Source organism: Elgaria multicarinata, chromosome 1, assembly GCF_023053635.1.
Source record: "Elgaria multicarinata webbii isolate HBS135686 ecotype San Diego chromosome 1, rElgMul1.1.pri, whole genome shotgun sequence".
NCBI lineage: Eukaryota > Metazoa > Chordata > Lepidosauria > Squamata > Anguidae > Elgaria > Elgaria multicarinata.
In genome coordinates this window covers 201115362-201125102 of record NC_086171.1, presented here as the reverse complement: position 1 = coordinate 201125102, position 9741 = coordinate 201115362, and positions in this window count along the sequence as shown.

Sequence of the window (9741 nt, the reverse complement as noted above, 5' to 3'; positions counted from 1 at the left end):
TTTGCGAGGTCATTGCTGTTCGCCGCAAGTTCCAGGCTCAGCGAACAGCCAATCAGTTGTGAGGGGCGTGTGCATGGGTACTGGAGGTGTGTGGGAGTGGACCTGTCTGCCATTTCCGCCACATGTTTTGGATGGGTATCGGCGTGTTTCATCACCAAGTGTCTTAGTTTTGTTTTTTAATACAAACATTATCTCTGCACAGGAGCGCATATTCGACGGAGTTCCTATCCCCCCATGTGATGCTGCACATCTGCGCTCCTGTGCATCCCTCACGAGTCATTAAAAAAAAATCCCTGCCCCATAGCCATCTGCTTAGACCTGCCCACATCTACCAATACACATGCAGGAGCACTGTAATGGGACACACCTGCTCCCCCAATGCCACGCCAGTAATTGTGGGAAAGATCAGTTGCGTGTTCCCCGTGAGTGGTGATTGCAGAAGCGGGGAACATTCAGAAGCATCTCTCTTCCGTAGCGAAAGGGCTGCAGGTGTAGATTAGCCCTTACTCTCAGATGTGTATATAGGAGAGTGTGATATCCTTGCCGATCTATCACAAATGAGCCAGAGATCTCCCAGTAGATCCTGATGGAGATTCTGCTCACTTATATATTCCTGGCCATAGGTCCCAGCTGAACATCAAGGAGCAAAACGGGTGAGAGGTCCAGAAAAACTCAACAAGGTAATCTCCCACACTCTGCCTTTGGTAAAAGATCATCCACTAGGATTACTGAGTTTGTTACCTTCCCAGATCCAGAACTGAAGCCCAACTGAAATGCCGGGAGATGTTCAGGCCCTCATGCTCCATTGGTTTTGCTCACGAGTGAAACATCCGAAATGCCCACCTGCTGCCAGATCCAAACACGCCTCTGCCATGCACAAGGGCACTCTGCCACATTCAGCAGGTGCATACAATAGACATGTGCTGGTTTCCAGGTCTTTTCCACTCCGCTGTTTCCACATTGCCGTACAGCTTTTCATTCCCATCGCTGATAATGAATTTGTAATCTTGCCCAGGTTCCTCTTTATCCTGTGCTCTAGTCTCCTGTTCTTATAACAAGGTCCCATCTCTAGCCTTACATGGGAAAGAAAACGTGAATCGTTATTTTTATCTTACATGTTTAGCCCCCTCACAAAGCATGTGCAATGGCAAAAAGCATGGAGAACAATATTTAGGGACGTAAGAAGCTGCATTCATGGAGGAAACGGATGCCAATGGCTACTAGTCATGATGGCTATATTTTACCTCCGGTATCAGTATGCCTCTCAATATCCGTTTCTGGGGAATATGAGTGGGAGGTTGATAGTGCACTCATGTCATGGTTGAGGGCTTTGCAGAAGCATCTGGTTGGCCGAAGTGGGAAGAGAATGCTGGACTAGATGGACCTTGGCTCCGATTCAACAGGACTCTTCTTGATCTTCTGCTCAATTTGCAATTTTTTAAAGGACTGCTCAAAAACCCTTATTGAAATGCATATTTCAATATGTGTTTTTAAGCATATTTTCTATCAAAACACATATTTCTAAACGAAGAACCTTGTGGCGCCTCAAAGACTAACAAATTTATTCTGGCTTCAGCTTTCGTAGACACTTCATCGCTTGTCCCATCATGTCCACAACAGCTTACGCCAGAATAAATGTGTTAGACTTGAAGGTGCCACAAGGCTCTTTGCTGCGACAGGCTAATGTGGCCACCTCCCTGGAAATTGTTACATTTCTAAGGGCGTAATCCTATGCTCGCTTAGGCAGAAAAAAGTCCTACAACAGCCAGCAGGAAACGGGAACGTAGGACTTCTTCTTTTTTTATAATAATTTTTATTGATTTTTCTATAGCTACAAATAATAAATCATATAGGACTTCTTTCTGTCTATGCAAGCATAGGATTGCATGAAACTTCTAACATCCTTTACACATTTTACAATGCATTTTGACACTCTTGCTTTTTGCATTTGGAGCATTTGGAGAAGTGGGAAATCCAATGGATAGTTACATTTTGATCCTCACATTAATCCAGGCGAGTTCAGTTCATAAGTGAATCCACGAAGATCAAACAGCTCAAGTATCCCTACGACACACTGAGGTGGTGGTGGTGGTGAAGGAGGGTGAAGTGCTGACAGTGTATGATGGCCATGGATCCTACTTAACAGAGGGCAGTCCTCCATTTGAAAGGCTGCCAGGGGGCACACCACTATTGGATGGTGTCCTCGGTTCGATGGGCTCCTCATGAATGTCTCATGTGGCGAGGACATTCTTGCCCGATTAGCTCTTATCTAATCTTCACCATCAGCTGTGGCGTCTTCATAACGCGAAGGCAGAGACAGAAACAGAACAGGGAGGAATAGGCGAGAAAAACAGATCGAAGCATGCAGCTGTTGCGACAACTACAGGAAATGCCAAGCGAGACCCAAAGTAGAAAGAGTCCCTGCAAAGGGATACGCCTTTCTGGTTGCCGCGGTGCTAGCCTGGGGGTTGCACTATGGGGCAAAGTCCCTCTTCCTGACCACAAGAGTAATGTTTAGAACAGCACACCCTACATGACCCATTCCAACAAGGTTACAAACCGCTCGTGGCCAGTGCAGCCGCCTCATCCCACCAGTGTCATCCCACCAGTTAAATTAAACTAGAATCATAGAATCATAGTAGAGTTGGAAAGGTCCTATAAGACCATCGAGTCCAACCCCCTGCTCATTGCAGGAATCCACCTTAAAGCATCCCTGACAGATGGTTGTCTTATTTCCTCTTGAAGGCCTCTATATTTCATTCTAAGTATATGTTAGCAGCTTTTAACTAAAATTTCACAAATGTACTCCCAACCACAGGTAGGGTGACGGCAGGGAATCCCAATCAAAATATAAGTCCAACTTTTTTCACGGGAAGAGAAGAGTAGTGCAGTCTCCATGGGCGCAGATGCCTTTAGGAGTTTCCCCATGGGCTGTGATCGAAGGAGTAGAGTTTCCCCATGGGCTGTGATCTATCAGGCCCAGAGTTGGGGGGATTCTACATGTCGCACTTAGGGCGCTTCCATGCGCCCCCAGTGTGACCCCAAAGCGATGGTGTAGCTTGCCTGGAGAAGAGACGAGGAAGAGGCGTCCTTGCCGCCGCCGCCACCACCCACCTACCTCCTCGCCGGCCGGGTCGGAGAGCTTGACGGAAGAAGGCTCTCCACCCCGCCTTCTTCCGCCGAGCTCTCCGACCCGGTCGGCGAGGAAGTAGGTGGGTGGCGGCAAGGATGCCTCTTCCTTGTCTCTTCTCCAGGCAAGCTACACGATCGCTTTGGGGTCGCACTGGGGGCGCATGAAAGCGCCCTCAGTACGTGTGGAATCCCCCTTGGTATCAGGCACACAGCTGTATCACAGGTTGGCACACATCCCTCACAACCTTTGAAGTAGGTGCCATTTTATCACCCCTTTTTAACTGAATGTTTCATTAATGCTAAAACACTTTCCCAACTCTTTCTCTGGCCTTAGCTAGACCTAAGGCTTATCCCGGGATTGTCCCGGGGTCATCCCTGTTCATGTAAATGACACACAAGATATCCCAGGAGCAGGCAACGACAATCCCGGGATAAACCTTAGGTCAAGCTAAGGCCTCTCTCTCTCTCACTCCACAGATGTGCATATGTGTGTGTGTATGTGCATGTGCGAAGTAGTATTTAAATGAAAGAATGTTACACCACTATAATGCTAATTTTAAAATATCAATTGGGGAAAAAACCTTTCTAGTCATTCCCATTTTACTAACATGACTAATGGTAGTGACCAGAAAGGGTTTTTTATATCATCTTATTATTATGTTATAGAACTATCGATTTAGTATATTTTCATATCAAAGCCCTTCCTCCCAATTACGCCACTGTTGGAGGTTTTACACTTTTTTGTATGCTGCATTCAGTCTGCACTGCGATTACCTCTTACTGATTGAGCATTTAAGCCAAGGTGGTGAGGAGCCTTCCGCTTAAAGATAAAGTCAAAACACATAAATGTAAATCAATATGCTATTGCAATTCAGAATCTAAACCAGCAAATGAATGTGGCATGATGCCTTGGGGGCCATGTGTGTGCCATAGAGACAAAATGCACACTCCCTCACCAATGTAACTTGCAGAATATGTTGCAAAAGTAGGAATTGTGACTGACCAAGAACAGTCACTAGAAAACAGCAACTGCGTCTTGTAAATTGGGCCAACTGGAGCAACAAGAGTGTGAAGGATGGGGATAATGACGTTTACTGGTTTCACACAACATGCTAACCCACATTCAGTGGTTGAGTGTGGGTTGCTGTTGAACTATGAGTTGTTTGTTCAACTGTGGGTTAGAGTGTTGTCTGACCCCCAAGACATTTTTTGCACGGGGCTGTTAACCATGCAGTATGCTTTATTTTTCTCAAACAAGGGGCCTTGAGAACTCATGGTTGGTTGTTGAGTTGTTCAGGGTGGTTAACAACCACCCTGCAGAAAAAGGCCTGGACAACATGCTAACCCACAGTTCAACTAATAACCCATGGTTCAACAGTAACCCATGGTTCAACAGCAACCCATGGTTCAACAGCAACCCATGGTTCAACAGCAACCCATGGTTCAACAGCAACCCACACTCAACCACTGAGCATGAGTTAGCATGTTGTGTGAACAGCCTCATTGTTATGAAATAGCACTTCCTTCCAGTGTTTTAAAAAATGCAACTTTGGGGGGGTTGTGTTACTATTGATCACTTGAAAGGCAGTTGATTAATTAGCTCAAATTATTTAATTTGTGGGCAGTCCTAGAATCATAGAAGAGAATCATACAATGACAGAGTTGTGTCATCTAGTCCAACTCCCTGCTCAGTGCAGGATCTACAGTGTGTGGGGGCACAACCGCACAGATGGCTGCCCAGCCTGTGCTTAAATAACTGTTTTTGACACGGATGGGTGTGTGTATATGAGTGTTATTTTTTAGCCGGCTCCTATGACAGCTGCATTGATACCTACGAAACTAGTGCTTGTCATGATCGCAGGCCCCAGGCCAGCTTTCCTCAATCTGACGCTTCCCAGATGTGTTGGAGCAGGGGGTTGGACTCAATGGCCTTATAGGCCCCTTCCAACTCAACTATTTTAAGATTCTATGATTCTATGACTACAGCTTTCATCATCCCCAGCCAGCATAGGGATGATGGGAATTTAGGCCCCTCCTGGCCAGAGGACATAGCCCTGCCATAATTCTCTGGCTCAGAGAATGAGTCCCTGACAGAACGTCTGTCTCCCCAGCCTCGAAGACGATTCAGGCTACAAAGTTTGGTAAGAGACCTTTAACAATCTCGTCAGCTCCTCCAGGAGGGGCAGAGCTCACCACATTACAGATCTTGTCAGCCTACATTAGACTTCAGTTGGTTTTAGCTCCCTGCTATTGCCCTAGTAGGAGAAAGTTCCAGCCAGCAGGACTGTCCAAAGTCCTGTTTTCTTCTTGCATTGATCTTGCTACCAACTTCCCCTGCAAGTCTCAAGGGACTACAGGACAGGACAGGAAACAAAGCCCTATGAGGAGAGACTGAAAGAATTGGGCATGTTTAGCCTTGAGAACAAAAGACAGAGGGGAGACATGACAGCACTCTTCAAGTACTTGAAAGGTTGCCACACTGAGGAGGGCCAGGATCTCTTCTCGACCATCCCAGAGTGCAGGTCACGGAATAATGCACTCAAGTTACAGGAAGCCAGATTCCGGCTGAACATCAGAAAAAACTTCCTGACTGTTAGAGCAGTACAACAATGGAAACAATGACCTAGGGAGGTCCTGGGCTCTCCCACCCTAGAGGCATTCAAGATACAGCTGGACAGCCTTCTGTCAGGATGGTGACGGGGCCAGCAAGGAGGATGGTTGTGGACAGGGTGGAGTTAACATACTCATCACCCTCTCCCTCACATGATTCTAATTGTGGGAGGGGGATTAAAAAGCCTTAATAGGGTTATCCAATTTTGAGATAACCTACCTTTCATCTAAAGTGGTACAGTCCAGGAACTTGCGGTAAGCAGTCTGCTTCTAGAGTAACCTTCCCCAACGTAATGTCCTTCAGATGTTTTGGACTATAATTCCCATCAGCCTCAACCAGCATGGCCAATAGACAGGGGGTAATGGGAGTTGAAGTCCAAAACATCTGGACAGCACCATGTTGGGTCTAGAAAACTTTACTGACAGTTCTACAATAATATTTCTGAGCCTTGGAAATTCTACTGTCGATACATCTGCTTAAGGAAAGCCTAAATTGCTTTGGATTGTGTTTAGAGAGTAGTAGGAAACTAAATGTTATGGATTAGATTACTGTAATGCACTCTACGTGGGGCTGCCTTTGTAGATGGTTCAAAGATGCTGCAGCTTGTGCAAAATGCCACAGCCAGATTGATAACCGGAACCAGAAGGTTCGAGCATATAAGATCCACTCTGGCCTGCTTGCATTGGCTGCTTGTACTTTTCCCAGTCCAATTGAAGGTGCTGGTTTTAACCTATCAAGCCTTACATGGCTTGGGACCACACTACCTGACAGAACACCTCTCCCAACATGAACCTACCCGTACACGACGCTCAACATCTAAGGTCCTCCTCCAGGTGCCTACTCCGAGGGAAGCTCAGAAGATGGCAACACGGGAGAGGGCCTTTTCAGTGGTGGCCCCCAATTATGGAACGACTTCCCTGATGAGGCTCACCTGACGCCAACATCGTTATCTTTTCGGTGCCAGGTCAAGACTTTACTTTTCTCCCAGGAATTTAACAGCATATGCGGAGTTGTTTTTTTCCTTAACTGACCCCAGAATAGTTGTTTTTAAATAGATTTTTTGTTTTGTTTTTATGCTTTTCATGGTTTTAAATTTTGTATATTTGTTTTTAATATTCACTGTTTTTAATCTTTGTAAACCACCAAGAGAGCTTTGGCTATGGGGTGGTATATAAAATGTCATAAATAAATAAATAAATAAATAAATAAATAAAACAGAGGAGTTCAAACCAGTGGAGGTTGGTGGCTCCGATGTCAGTGGGGCAGTGAATTTGCTCCAGCTTTCAGTCAGAACTATAAAGGAACTATCCAGGGTGCCTTCCTTTAGAGTTCTGACTGAAACCCGGAACAGATTTACAGTCCCACTGACATCGGAGTCACCAGTCTCCACGGGCTCAAACCCCACCAACCCATCAAAGAGACAGGAGCAGCCTTGGAAAAATTCTGTCTCCCGTTACTTACATGGATTTTTTTTTTGTTCGACTCCTTTGACTGGAGCCACGCCATTCTGAGCCACCGTTCTCCATTACGGATGTACAGCGATCAATATTTCCGCGGCTGATGAACAGTTATTGCAGCAGAGCTCTGTGCCCTCTTTATTACATTGGCCTTGCAGCTAAGCCACCTGTGACAAAAACACACTGCTAGAAACCCAAGGAATAAAAATAGCAGGGCTGCTCAGTAATGTGTCGCCGGCGATAAACCGCTATCTCCAAATGAGAAAAAATGTTGCAGGAAGCCTGCAGCGTTCAAGTTGCCATTCATCACACCTGAGGCAGTTTTTAAGGTGCCAAGAGCTTCACAGCTTTTTATCTCGGGTGTCCTTGCAACAGTGGTGCATTTAATGAAGTAGGCGAGGGTCTACAAAAGCTCAGGCCAAATTAAGCCGGCGGGGCATAACTCACGGGGACATTCAGTCTGTGCAAGCTCCATTGAACTGAATGAATGGCTCCCCATTCTCTAGAGGGCCGTGGAAAATCTATAGGCTATTCACCCCCATCCATGACTTAGGAGGACACTGTCCCCATTTTGTGGGTTGGAATGAAGGCCGAGAGACGGACAGCTGTTTATGCACAGCAAGGTGGAGTTCAAGGGTTCACAAATGGAACCTGAGAGATTTGGGCCACGTCTGTGACTGGCAGATCCCATCCTGTTTCCATGTTTTTATTTTTTTAAAGAAGCCTAAATATTCAGTCAAATTTCTCTCGCCATTTTTTTCTTTCAAACACAGCATTTGCAAGTCCCTTTCAAGACTTTGAGATGCGGCAAGAGGAGCCATAGCTCAGTGTGGCAGAGCACCTGCTTTGCACGCAGAAGCTCCAGGGTCCGAACTCTGGCTTCTCCAGGTAGCACGAAGTAAGGAATCCCACCTGAAACACTGGACAGCTGCTGCCAGTCAGTGTTGACAATACTGGGCTAGATGGACCAGTGGTCTGACTCAGGCCACAGCTAGACCTAAGGTTTATCCTGGGATCATCCAGGGTTCGCCCCTGCCTGAGCACTGGATCCCCTGTGTGACACCTAGATGAACAGGTTTGACCCCTGGACGATCCAGGGATAAACCTTAGGTCTAGCTATGGCCTCAGTATAAGGCAGCTTCATATGTTCCTAAGATAGGACCATTTCACACAAGAAATAGACACAAATCTGGCTTTGCTACTTGACTCAGCAAGTTGGCGCCATGGATACCTGCCAAGCAGACCTGTATGATACACATGTTTGCAAAATGTGTTGGTCACATTCAGGGAGCAGGCACGCTGTAGTGGCTGAGAGACAGTGTGGCACATCCCTGTTCAGTTCAGCTCTCTGCTACGAGCCCACTAGGTAGCCTTAGGCAAGCCACCCTCTCTAAGCCTCATCTGCAACATGGGGCATAACAATACTGGCTTTCCTTACACCGGAGATTGGGAACCTTTGATCCAATTTTTGGCCCACCCAAAAGCCCAACCCCAAGAGGGGGAAGGCAATGGGGCAAAGAAGCTGGGGAAGGCTAAGACTCCAGCTGGGGAAAGCCCGGGCAGAGTGATGTCAGCTCCCTGGCCCTAAAATGGTTTGCCACCCTTGCCTTGCAGGGTTGTTTTAAAGATAATGCAGATCAGTGAAGACATAGTTAAATAAGGCTGGTGGCTCCAACATCAGTGGGGCAGTGAATCTGCTCCAGGTTCCAGTCAGAACCAATCAAAACTCTAAAGGAGTTATCTAAGGTGCATATTGGCTCTTTTCAGCAAATCACATTGGATAGCTCCTTTAGAGTTCTGTCTGGTTCCGGCTGAAACCTGGATCAGATTCACTACCCACCCACCCTGACATTGGAGCCACCAGTCCCCACTGCATCTCTATGAAGCAGTTTTTAGCACTTGAAAGCACTACGCAAATGCTGCTGTTCTTGTTATTCATGCTATATATTTCCAAAACCCTAGAGAAGATGGTGTGTATGAAAGATGCTGTGCATGACTTTAGGCCATAGGCGTGCACAAGGGGTTTGCCGGGAGTACTCAGGCACACCCTAATGTCTCAAGCAATAAGTGCCATATTGAGGAGGCCATTAAGTAAGGATCTAGAGGGGAATCCAGATGCAGCAGGAATGGTCCTTTGGCTGCCCTACGGCTGCTCTGCTGCCACCACACCTGACAGTGCACTGTTGCTCCTGGCAGCAGGAGCGAAAAGGAGTTGCTCTGCTGGGAGCCTCTCTGCCGGGAGCTATACTTCAAAGAGGCCAGGAGGAGAATCCCCGCACGCTAATGCCGCCTCATAAGCCCCTCCTCCAGCCAGTGTCACCACAAAGCCCCACCAATGCTGGGACTTGAGGGGTGTCTCCTCATTCCCCCAGTCAGGCAAGCCGAACTCAGAGAAGGGCACCAGTGTCTACAGTGTTTGATACATAAATTAATAAAAATAACGTCCTTTATGAATGAGTATTCAAGCAATGTCCGCCTTTAAAATATATATACATCTCCCTGGGTGCACACCCTAATGAAATGTGCTGTGCGTGCCTATGC